Source organism: Chiloscyllium plagiosum, unplaced genomic scaffold, assembly GCF_037043375.1.
Source record: "Chiloscyllium plagiosum isolate Xiang-an unplaced genomic scaffold, Cpla_swu_hap1 HiC_scaffold_35, whole genome shotgun sequence".
In the NCBI taxonomy this organism is placed as follows: domain Eukaryota; kingdom Metazoa; phylum Chordata; class Chondrichthyes; order Orectolobiformes; family Hemiscylliidae; genus Chiloscyllium; species Chiloscyllium plagiosum.
The window spans coordinates 54,859,386-54,872,869 of NW_028270173.1; positions in this window are offsets into that span (position 1 = coordinate 54,859,386).

The following is a 13,484-nucleotide window of genomic DNA, read 5'->3' on the forward strand; positions in this document are numbered from 1 at the left end:
TGTGTCAGAGTGCTCAGGCACCAGTGATGTTAGAGTGTGTTATGTCCTTCAGTCCAGTCCCCGACTGGCAAACAACAAGCTGTTTTCCTGATTTGTCTCACCGAGTGTTTTTAAGCCCCACCTTCCCTGTGAAATTCCATTAAACATTTGGGTACACAGTAACCTGAGCTTCTTGGCATAGAAATGGTGCTGCCCTCTCTTGTAATCCCATAGCAGGCCAGGCAACATCATGAGGTGGAGAGGTGAACGTTTCGGGTGTAACCCTTTTTCAGGACTAGGGGTGGGTGTTCGGGGTGAGGTGCAGATAAAGGGCAGGGTGGTGAAATGGGGATAGGTGAAGACAGGTAGAGGGTACAACCCATTTGGTCAATGGGTGGAATGAATCCAGTTGGTGGGAGGGAGCAGTGGAAGGGATGGGGGAGGGGTTGGGAAGGGAGTCAGGGAGTTGGGGAGGGAGGTTATTTAAAACTGGAGAACCCAATGTTGAATCCTCCAGGCTGGAGGCTGTCCAGACGAAGATGAGGTGTTGTTCCTCCAATTTGCAGTTGGGTTCATTGTGGCAGTGGAGGAGACCAAGGCTGGTCGTGTTGGAAAGGGAGTGGGAAGGGGAATTAAAATGGGAGGTCCGGTCAGTCACTGCGGTCCCACCTGAGATGCTCGGTGAACCGTTCCCTAAGTTTAGGTTTGGTCTCCCCGATGCAGAGTGGTGCAAACCAAGGGCTGCTGAAAGGAATGGTCCTTGCGAAAGGCAGAGGGCGGTGTGGAGGGGGTGGGGTCTAGTTGGAGTTGGTGGAAGTGTTTAAGGAGGATGCGTTGGATGTGGAGACTGGTGGAGTGATAGGTGAGGACAAGGGTGACTCTGTCTTTATTGCATTGGGGTGTGGGGTGTTTAGAGCCGTGGAACCTGGAATGGAGATGGTCCAGCAAAGGGCTTCTGGATGACAAGAGGGAGGAAAAACTCGTTGTTCAAAATAACCTCCTGTACCATTCCCTGACTCCCTTCCCAGCCCACCACCCCCACCCCCCCCCCCACCCTCCCTTCCACTGCTCCCTGACACCCACAGGATTCACTCCTTCCATTGACCAACCAGGTCGTGTCCTCTACCTGTATTCACCTATCCCCCACCTCACACACTGCCCCCACCACCCCCTTTACCTGCAGGTCCCCTCCCACCCCCACCCCCAGTCCTGAAGAAGGGTTACACCTGAAATGTGGACTTCTCCCCCTCCTGATGTTGCCTGGCTTGCTGTGTTCTTCCAGCCTCCTGCCTGATTATTTTGGATTCCAGTATCTGCAGTGTTTTTGTCTCTGACTTGTCGTTCCACATTGAAGAACAGGAGGAATCCACTTCGGGAGAGAGAGGTGTGTCAATTCCAGAGCTGCTCATTTGAACCAAAGTCTCTTGGCCCACAATCCTGTCATTCTCTTCAGAGTCGATCATGCCCCTGCTCGATTGCACTTAAAGTTCAAGGTTTGCATAAAAGTGTTAAGCAACTACAGTTTGGATCTGTAAGCATACAACACTTGTTTGTGATGTTTTGAAACTTTTGGCAGAAGAAAAATGAAAAACAGTTTGTGAATTTTTGACAATTTGAAATGCTTCCTGGTCCCACACTCAGTCCCAGCTTGTTTAATGAGGCTGCTCCTGCCCTGCCAATTTATTTTGTTTTATTTCAAAAATATACTTTATTCATAAAATAATTAGATGGTCTGTACAGTTGGTCATGCCATACATATGTAAACATTTACATACAGAGATCAGAATTTATCATTTTGTACATTTTTCTGTACATTTTTGAATCATATGCCCATATAATTAGCTGAGACGTCAGCAGAGCCCAAATGACTGCATGGGCCCCCTGTTCTTCTTTAGGCAGGCAGACGTTACACGGTGGTCTTTCCCCACCGCGCCTTGGCGGCAGCTGCCCCAAGCTTCAGCGCGTCCCTCAACACATAGTCCTGGACCTTGGAATGTGCCAGTCTGCAACATTCAGTCGGGGTCAACTCCTTCAGCTGGAAGATCAGAGGTTTCGGACCGCCCAGAGAGCGTCCTTCAGCAAGTTGATGATCCTCCAGGCACAGTTGATGTTTGTCTCGGTGTGCGTCCCGGGGAACAGGCCGTAGAGCACGGAGTCCCGCGTCACGGCGCTGTTCGGGACGAACCTCGACAAACACCACTGCATTCCTCTCCAGACTTCCTCTGCGTAGGCACATTCCAGAAGGAGGTGTGTGACAGTCTCGTCCCCCCAGCAGCCGCTTCGAGGGCAGCGTGCGGCGCGGCTGAGGGTCCAGGCGTGCATAAAGGATCTCACAGGCAGAGCCCTTCTCACCACCAGCCAAGCCATGTCTTGGTGCTTGTTGGAAAGTTCTGGCGATGAGGCATTCTGCCAAATGGCTTTGACAGTCTGCTCAGGGAACCGCTCGATAGGATCCGCCCTCTCCTTTTCCCGAAGGGTCTCAAAGACACTACGTGCTGACCACTTCCTGATGGACTTGTGGTGAAAGGTGTTTTTCTTCATAAACTTCTCCACAAAGGACAAGTGACACGGAACGGTCCAACTACTCGGAGCGTTCCGCGGCAGCGAGGCCAGGCCCATCCTTCGCAACACCGGGGACAGGTAGAACCTCAGTACGAAGTGACACTTGGTGTTTGCGTACCGGGGATCCACACACAGCTTGATGCAGCCACACACATCTGCCCAGTTTCTGCCTCACTTTGCTGATACACTCCTCCCAGGTCTTGGCGCACGCCCCAGCCCCCCCGAACCAAATACCCAGCACCTTCAGGTGGTCGGTCCTGACGGGGAAGGGGATCGAGGATTGGTCGGCCCAGTTCCCGAAGAGCATGGCCTCGTTCTTGCCTCGGTTTACCTTGGCCCCCGAGGCCCGTTCGAACCGGTCACAAATGCACATGAGTCTGCTCACGGACAGCGGATCCGAGCAGAAAACGGCGACGTCATCCATGTACAGGGAGGCCTTAACCTGCAGGCCCCCACTGCCAGGAATAGTCACCCCTCTCAGGCTCGCATCCTTCCTGATGGACTCGGCAAATGGCTCTATGCAGCACACAAACAAGGCAGGAGAGAGAGGGCAGCCCTGCCTGACTCCAGATCTGACTGGGAAGCTATCTGATTCCCACCCATTGATTGAGACTGCACTGACAATGTTGGTGTAGAGCAGTCTGATCCAATTACAGATTCCCTCCCCAAAGCCCATTTTGGAGAGAACATCTCTCATATACCTGTGTGATATCCTGTCAAAGGCTTTCTCCTGGTCCAGGCTGCTCAGGCAGGTGTCCAACCCTCTGTCCTGCACGTAGGCGATCGTATCCCTGAGGAGTGCGAGACTCTCAGCGATCTTCCTGCCCGGCACAGCACAGGTTTGGTCAGGGTGAATCACCGACCCCAGAGCAGACCTGACCCGGTTGGCAATTACCTTTGACAGAATTTTGTAATCCGCATTCAACAGTGAGATTGGTCTCCAATTTTTGAGTTCCTCCCTCTCCCCCTTCCGCTTGTAGATGAGGGTGATGATGCCTTTCCTCATGGATTCACTCATGGTACCTGCCCGAAGCATACTGACATACACCTCCAGCAGGTCCTGGCCAATCAAGTCCCACAGAGCGGAATAGAGCTCGACCGGTAAGCCGTCGCTTCCGGGAGTTTTATGCTTTTCGAAGGACTCGAGGGCCTTGGTCAGCTCATCCAGAGATAGCGGCTGGTACAGCCTCTCCCGTGTTCTGTCGTCTAAGACCTCCGTGATAGAGGACAGGAACGACTGGGAGGCCGCGCTGTCAATTGGCTTCTAGTCATACAGACTGGCGTAGAAGGATTTACTGATCCTCATGACGTCAGCCTGAGATGACGTTAGCGAGCCATCTTCTTCCTTCAGGCTGCTGAGCACAGAGCTCTCTTTGTGCACCTTCTGGAAGAAGAAACGTGAGCACGTCTCGTCCTGCTCCACCGAGCGGACCCTGGACCGGAAGATTATCTTGGAGGCCTCTGAGGCAAAGAGCGAGGCTTGCTAGCCCTTCACCTCCTTGAGGTCCTCCGTGACATCCACCTCCATCGTCTGCAGCAGGAGCAGGTTCTGCATACTTTCCTGGAGCTGGGACAGTTTTCCCCGGTTCTCTCTCGTCTCCTGAACACCTTTGAGGATGAAGAGTCTCTTGATGTTCCCTTTTACTGTTTCCCACCAGTCCGCTGGGGACTCAAAGAGGGGCTTCACGGTTCTCCAACCTGCATAGTCCCTCTTGAGCTCCTCAATGTTTCCCGGGGTCAACAGCTTTGTGTTCATCTTCCACGTTCCCTTACCAGCCCGCTGCTCGTCTGTAGGTGACATTCGGCCAGCAGGAGGCAGTGGTCAGAGAAGAACACCGGCTTGACGTCGGTGGATCTGACCGAGAGCGTTCGGGACACAAACAGGTAATCTATCCTTGAACGGATAGACCCGTCTGCCCGTGACCAGGTGTATCTACGCTGCGCTCCGTCTGCAGGGGCGCTGAAGACATTGTGCAGCTTGGCATCTTTTACCGTGTCCATCAGGGCTCTGGATGTGGCGTCCAGTTTACTGTCCCCCCCGCCGGATCGTCCATCTGCATCAATGATACAGTTGAAGTCTCCGGCCAGACTGACTGGCCTGGACGTAGCCAGCAACAGTGGGAGCTGCTGCAGGACGGCCAACCGTTCACTCTTACACACTGGGGCGTACACATTAATCAGTCTCAGGGGAGCATTCCTGTACATGACATCGGCGACGAGGAGACGCCCGCCCATCACCTCCTTAACCTCGGAGATGGTGAAATTGCCTCCTCTCAACAGGATACCCAGGCCGGAGGCGCGGCTATCGTTGCCCCCCGACCAAACTGACGACCCATGGGCCCACAACTTCGACCATCTCCTGTAGCTGCTGAGGTGCGGTATCCCACACTCCTGCAGGAACAGGACGTCGGCTTTAACGTTGGCCAGGAAGGCCATCGTAGAAACACATCGTGTAGCCGATTTGATGCTACGCACATTGATGCTGGCAATTTTAAACCCCATTTTAACAGTTTACGAGGTTAACAGTGTCCATTTGCTGCTGGTCGTGCCCCTCTGGGGTAGCTGTGTGCACCCCCGTGGTGACGGCAAACTGCTGGATCTTCCCAGGGCTGAGGTAGCTGTCCGGCTCCACGCTGGAGCCATTTCCCTGTTCTGGTGTCTTCGGGTCGGGCCCAGGCTCCGCATGGTCCAGTTCTCCATCTGACAGCGGGGCTGTCACAGGACCGCTGCTCCCAGTTACCTGGAGCTGTGGGCCGGTGGGTACCTCTTGGTTCTCACCGGGTGGGGGGAGGCCTTTACCCATCCCCTCAGAGGGATGGTCTTTTCCTGCTTGGGCGGTGCTGCCCTCCTTTTTCCCCACGGCGCTCTGTCCCTTCCTCTGGTGACGACCCTCCTTGCGCCCGTCCTCACCGTCGGAAGAGCTGCCTGTATCCTCGCCGTGTAGGTGTCGCTTCCCCCTTCGCTGGGTGGCTCTGGGAGGTTTCCTCTTCCTGCTTTTCACGGTAATCCAATCCTCTGCCTCCTTTGATCCCTTCTCTTCCATTTCCTCCGTCTGTCCTGAAGGAGCTTGGATCGGCTGCTGCACCTCCCCGCTGTCTGCCGTCTGCTCCCCTACAGCCTGCCCTTCCTTCTGGGTGCCTCCAGACACCGTTCCCGTGCTGTTTTGTGGTACCTTGCTGGTCTTACTCGGTCCACGGCTCGTGTTGCCACCTCCGGCCATCTGTGCGTAGGTGGCGGCCCCTCGTCTTGGGCAGGCCTTGTACATGTGGCCCGCCTCTCCGCACAGATTACAGTTCTTGGCCTCCTTACATTCCTTGGTCGGGTGGCCTTCCTGCTTACAGTTTCGGCAGATGGTCACCTTACAATCCGCCGCCATGTGGCCTGACCTCCCGCAGGTTCGGCACACTTTTGGCTGCCCTGCGTATGTCAGGTAACCTCTGCTTCATCCGATGGCAAAGCTGGAGGGTGGGTGGAGGATGTTCCCACTGGCATCGACCCCCAAGGTTACCCTGACCTGTCATTTGCTGGTCCAGATCCCGAAAGAATCGACCACATCGGTACTCTCTCCCTCGACCTGGACATATCTTCTCAAGAAGGTCAGGACTTGGTGAGTGTGGTGGAGGAGGATGGCCCACTTTGCCTCGGTCTTGGGAGAAGCACTATCGACTCAGACTTGCTGAGTCACCTCCATCATGGATCCCTGAGCCTGGGCTGAGTTAAACATGGAGTCTCCTTCTCCTCCCCGCAGTGTTTACAAGACTTTAGATCAGGAATGATGAAGCTGTTTGGTTTCTCCCAATCGATGTGAAAATTAAAATTCTCCATTGGAACCATTTCCCATTTGCTCGGAGCTTCTCTGATCTCGGGGTTTCTACATCCTGCTGTCAGGAGACCTGGACACAAATCCCATCAGAGTCTCCCAGACTGTGCTGCCTTCAATGTGTAAAAGATCAGGCTGGCTGTATAACAGGCGGCTGGTCAAACATCCCCCATTTCAAACTCTCCCCAAGAGACTCACATTCACCCCAGACACAGAGAGAGAGAGAGAGAGAGAATGGAAAGCTGAATTCTGTACTTACCGGGAGAGACCCGGGAAAAACACAGGGAGATGGAGAGAAGGATCAGCAACATTTTGGGAATCCACTCTCCCTATTCCCATCAGGGATTGGGAATAAAACATTCAGGGTGAGGGAATGGGATCAACTGCTGTTAGAGTCTATAAGAACAAACCACCTTCTCCCCGCCACTCCATGTCAATGCTGAGCTGCAGATCATTTCCTCAACTTCAAGCTGCAGAAGCAGAGAGTCAATGATTGGTCCCAGTCTCAGTAAAATACCCAATAAAGAGATGAACAGATTTCTGTCACCAGTTCCCAGGATGGTCACACTCAGACAGGTTGGGTTACCCTCAGGGAAACAGCTCAGTCATCACCAGGCAGGCGTGTGCTCCCTCCCAGGTGGGGAACACTTCAGCGGGCAGGGACATTCAGCTTCAGATCTTCCGGTGACCATCCTCCAATGCAGACTTCAGGACAGGCAATAACACAAAGTGGCCGAGAAGAGGCTGATAGTGAAGTTACGGAACCGGGATAAGGGAAGGGAGATAGGCAGATACACATAGAGTGTTCAGTGTGCACCCATACACAGCTCACTCAGGACTGTAGAAAGATGTACACACACGGGTAATAGGTACAATGTCAGATACATGGAGAAGTTGGACTGCAGGGTCTGTTTCCGTGCTGTACATCTCTATGACTCTATGCCCGAGGGACTCTCCTGATGTACCGTCACCTCCCCCAGTTGGAAGGACTGAGCCATATGTTTACTGTGAGAGGGGGATCCCAGGGTCCTAGTGCTGTCCTGATACTCCTTGAGCTGGTGGGGGAGGCCTCTTCTCACCCCCAGCCTTACTGGCTCAGAGCCTGAACCTCAGCCTGGCTGTGCTGGGACCGGGTCATCATTTAGCACTTGTTCCATTTTTCTGCTTCTGCAGCTTCACATCAAACAATGGATCAAATTTCTCAACAAATAGGATGCAGTCTCCAAAGATTGTTGTATTACTGGTTTTTCCAGTTTGTAAACAGAAGCTGTTTCCCCATCAGAGTGTTTAATTCCCAGTCCCTGATTGGAATAGGGACAGTGTATTCCCAGAATGTTGTGATCCTTTCCTTTACCTGCCTGTATTTTTCCTGAGTCTCTCCCGATGAGTACAGAATTCAGCTTTCCATTCTCTCTCTGTGAACTGGGAGATTAAAAGGCCATTCGTGAATCATAGAATCCCTACAGATAATCCACCCAACATACACATCCCTGCACATGTTAGCCAAAAAATAAACCCTGTACACTGGGCAATTGAGCATGGCCAATCCACCCAGGGTGCACCTGTTCGACTGCGGCAGGAAACTGGAGCACCCGGAGGAACCCCATGCAGACTCAGGGAAACTACACACAGACTGTCGCCCAAGGCTGGAATCAAACTCAGGTCCCTGGGGCTGTGAGGCAGAAGTGCTAACCACTGAAGCATGGTGCCACCCTGGGTCATGGGTCACAGGTCAGTATCAGTCACTGCTAACCCTCTGCTGGCTGGGAATCCCTTGGACCCTGGTGTTCTTCCTGGTACTGAGTCTAATTCAGGACACAGTCACAGGGGAGACACTCAGACCCTGGGAGGGGGGAGTGTGGAAGGGGGAGTGCAGAGAGAGAAACACCCAGGCTCACCCCCAGGGTCAAGGTTCTGGGTCATGTGGCAATGCGAATTGGGCTATTCTACCAGGAAAGGAAGCACCTGATGGGATTTATAAAACATTAAACAGTCTGGAAAAGGGAAATCTGAGATTGGTTTTAAACGACACCGAGAGATTCAGAACAGGAGGACACAGTTACAGTGAGAGAGATTCTTCACCCAGTCAGTGATCAATGAGCTAAACCTGACAGAGAGTTTAATGTGAGGGAACATGGAGTGGATTAATTACAGAGAGTCAGGTTGCCTGTGGGCTATTGTGAAAAGGATTTATTTCAGAATTGATTGAAACTTTTAATTACAGTGAATCCGGTTGGTACAGGTACAGAGAACCGGGGGGGGGGGGGGGGGGGTGGGAATTGATGATGAGAATCAGGTACAGAGATCCCAGTGTTGGGGGGGGGGGGGAGTTGATGGTGAGGGTCAGGTATTGAGAGCCCAGTGAGGAATGGGGGGGAGATTAATGTGAGAGTCAGGTACAGAGAACCCAGTGGGGGGGGTGATCGACGATGAGAGTCAGGTACAGAGAACCCAGTGTCGGGTGGGGGTGGGGTGGAAACAGACTGTTCACTGGCCAATAACCATCTTGTGAGAACATATTTCCCCATTAAACCTCATGGCACACCCCCAAGCCCCTCCCCTCCTGTGGGATGTGAACAGATCGAGCAGATGAAGACTGTGTGTCCATGAGGTACTGTGGGTCATCAACACCAGCAGAACTGCCATCCAATACAAACTGTAACCTCATGGCTCACCCCAACCCCCAGTCTCTCATTACCACCAAGCCAGGGGACCAACCCCGGTTCAATGCGGAATGTGGGAGGGATCACAGGAGCAGGACCAAGGAGAGATGAAAAATGATGTCTTTTTTATTCACTGCAGGGATGTGGGAATCACTGGCTGCTGGAATTTATTTCCCGTCCCTAACGGTCCTTGAGAAGGTGGGGGTGAGGTACCTTCCTGAACAGCAGCAGCTCATGTGGTGGTGGGAGACCCACAATGTCATTAGGGAGGGAATTCCAGGATTTTGACCCAGTGACAGTGAAGGAAGTGCAATACATTTCCAAGTCAGGATGGTGAATGGCTTGGAGGGGAACTTGTAAGTGATGGTGTTGGTCAGTGAAGTGACAGATCAGGACTGATTGTGCAGTAAACAGCAGAGGGAGCAGAGTCAGAACTTAGTGTTTCCACAACCGATAGATAAGATCGAAGCTCTGCTGTCCTGTCACATCCAGGTGTGAACATTGAACAACTCCCTGGAGGAGAAAGAGGCTTCTCATTCTGGAATGATACTTTGGTCACGGGATTCCTCCTCCAGAGACAATAACCATGTATCACACCTCCCCCAGTTTTTGTATTGATTCTGTTTGTGTGGGATGTGGGTGTCTCTGACTGGCCAGCATTTATTACCCGTCCCTAGTTGCCCTTGAGAAGGTGGTGGTGATCTGCCTTCTTGAACTGCTGCTGTCTACCTCCTGTGGGTTGAGCCACAATGCCATTAGGGAGGGAAATCCAGGATTTTGGCCAGCAACAGTGAAGGAATGGTGACATATTTCTGAGTCAGGATGGTGAGTGACTTGGAGGGAACATGAAGGTGGTGGTGTTCCCATTTATCTGCTGACCTTGACCTTCCAGATGGAGGTGGTTGTGGGTTTGGAAGGCACTGTTTAAGGATCTTTGATGAATTTCCGTAGATAGCAAACACTGCTGTAACTGAGTGTCAGTGATGGAGGGACTGGGTGTTGGTGGATACAGTGCCAATCAGTTGGGTTGCTAGGTCCTGGATGGTATCAAGCTTCTTCAGTGTTGAGATGGCTGTACTCATCCAGGCAAGCAGGGAGTATTCCATCACACTCCTGACCTGTATCTTGTAGTTGGTGGACAGGCTTTGGGAAATCAGGAGACGTGTTACTTGCTGCAGTATCTCTAGCCTCTGACCTGCTCTTGACGACACTGCATTTATGTGGTGAGTCCAACTGAGTTTCTGATCAATGATAACTCACAGGCTGTTGACAGTGGGGGGATTCATTGATGGTAACACCATTGAATGCCAAGGAGTGGTGGTGAGATTGTCTCTTGTTGGTGATGGTTATAACTTGGCATTTGTGTGGCGCAAATGTTACTTGCCACTTGTCAGCCCAAGCCTGGATATTGTCCAGACCTTGTTGCATTTGAACATGGACTGCTTCAGTGTCTGAGGAGTTGCAAATAGTGCTGAACATTGTGCAATCACTGGCAAACATCCCCATTTCTGACCTTATGATGGAGGGAAGGTCATTGATGAAGCAGCTGAAGACGGTTGGGCCTTGGACAATACCCTGAGGGACTCCTGCAGAGCTTTCCTGGAGCTGAGGTGACTGACCTCCAACAACCAAGACCACCTTCCTCTGTGTCAGGTATGACTCTATCCACTGGAGAGTTTTCCCCCAATATCCATTGATTCCAGTTCTGCTCGAGTTCCATGATGCCACACTCGGTCGAATGCAGCCTTGATGTCAGGGGCTGTCACTCCCACCTCCCCTCTGGAATTCAACTCTTGTCCATGTTCGAACCAAGGCTGTATTGAGGTCAGGAGCTGAGTGACCCTGGCAGAGCCCAAACTGGGCGTCACTGAGCAGGTTATTGTTGAGCAAGTGCTGCTTGATAGCACTGTTAATGACACCTTCCATCACTTTACTGATGATCGAGAGGAGACTGATGGGGCAGATTGGGTTTGTCCTGCTTTTTGTGTCTAAGATATACCTGGGCAATTTTCTACATTGTTGGGTAGATGCCAGTGTTGTAACTGGACTGGAACAGTTTGGATAGGGGAGTGGCAAGTTCTCGAGCACAAGCCTTCAGTACTATTGCCTGAATGTTGTCAGGGCCTGAAGCCTTTGCAGTACCCAGTGTCTTCAACTGTTTCTTGATATCACGTGGAGTGAATTGAATTGGCTGAAGACTGGTATCTGTAATGCTGGGGACCACTGGAGGAGGCTGAGATGACACTTCTGACTGAAGATTGCTGTGAAACCTTCAGGCCTATCTTTCACACTGATGTAATGGGCTGTATCATCAGTGAGAGTGGGAATATTTGTGGAGCCTCCAGTGAGTTGGCTGGATGTGGCAGGACTGCAGAGCTGAGATCAGGTCTGTTGGTTGTGGGATAACTTAGCTCTGTCTGTCACTTGCAGCTTATGTTGTGTGACATGCAAGTCATCCTGTTTGGTGGCTTCACCAGGTTGACACCTCATCTTCAGGTATGTCTGGTGCTGCTCCTGGCATGCCCTCCTGCACTCCCCATTGAACCAGGGTTGATCCCCTGTCTTGGTGTTAATGGTTCAGTGGGGGCTATGCCAGGCCATGAGGTTACAGATTGTGCTGGAGTATGGTTCTGCTGCTGTTGGTGGCCCACAGTGCCTCATGGATACCCAGGCTTGAGCTGCTAGATCTGATTCAAGTCTGTTCCATTTAGCACAGTGATAGTGCCACACAATACGATGGAGGTTATTCCCAATGTGACAGTGGGACTTTGCCTCCACAAGGACAGTGCGATGGTCACTCTCACTGAGACTGTCATGGACATTTGCACCTGCAGCTGCCAGATTGGAAAGATGGAATCAAGTATGTTTTTCCCTCTTGTTGGTTCCCTCACCACCTGCTGCAGACCCAGTCTAGTAGCTATGTCCTTTTGTACAAGTCTGATGTTGGTCATCAAACCCACCACACACACACACACACTCACATCCTCAGGGAATATCGATGGAATGGAAGCGATGTCCAGAATCTCCATCAGGTTCTGACACAATCTCCATTCCCTCACACTTGCGTGTTCCCACTCTCTGGGAATGGACTTTCCCTGATTGTTTTGACGAGTATGGAGTTATCATCTGGGATTTGGATTTTACAATAGAGACAGATGGATATGGTTTTAACTCCCCAGTTCACACTGATTAGATTAGATTACATTACTTACAGTGCGGAAACAGGACTTCAGCCCAACAAGTCCACACCGACCCGCCACCCATCCAGACGCATTCCCCTACATTTACCCCTCCACCTAACACTACAGGCAATTTAGTATGGCCCATTTACCTAACCTGCTCATTTTTGGACTGTGGGTGGAAACCCATGCAGACACGGGGAGAATGTGCAAACTCAGCACAGACAGTCGCCTGATGCAGGAATTGAACCCGGGTCTCTGGCGCTGTGAGGCAGCAGTGTTAACCAGTGTGCCACCGTGCCACCCAAATTGAACTCTGCAACTGCCACAAGCTGCTGCTGTGTAAATGAATATAATCGTTCTCGTGAAATCATTAATAAAAATATCACAATCAATAAGTCTATATATAACTTTTAATGATTACAAATGACACATATTGGTGTTTGTAGTTAAACAATGGTGATAAGTAGTGATAGATTTTAGTATTCAACAATAACTCAGATTTATAATATTTATATATTTATCTAAGAATTAGAATATGTAAAACTGATATTTATGTACAGAAATTTGCATAACATTTGAAATTTCTTAACGTCAGATGCAAAATCAATTTCTTTCAATATAAAAACTGTCTCCGAGTTCCCTCAGGACGTTGCTTCATTTCAGATGAGAAAGTGTGAGGGAGGAACCATCTGTGAAGATCCCTCTGACGGTGGCACTGCTCACATTTCTGAGACGGGATGGAAACACGACTTGAGAAGGTCTCACTTGAAGAACCAGGATCCAAACCTGGGGATCTGGGATCCACTGCTCAATCTGTGGAAACACATTCCCAGAAAAATTGATCTCAGTCCTGAAGGAATTGAGTGTGAACAATGAGCTGTAATTCTGTGTGTCTGCTGTGACATGGAAGGATAGACAATGGTGTCCATGTTCACACTGGAACAGGAGAATCCTGTTATTCCGCAATGAGGCTCCGGGAATATCCTGTACTGGGGCCCAGGAAACCCACAAGGTCAGGAATGGACAGACAGGAGGCAATCACTTCAGGTTGGGAAGGGGAGGGGAATTAGTCTGACAGGGTTTACCAGTGACTGGGAGGGTGGGACAGTGTCAGCAGGGGAGGGGAATTAGTCTGACAGGGTTTAACTGTGACTGAGAGGGTGGGACAGGGTCAGGGGGGGTGGGAGGGGAAATGGTTTGACAGGGTTTAACAGTGACTGTGAGGGTGGGACAGGGTCAGGAGGGGAGGGGAATTAGTCTGATAGGGTTTAACAGTGT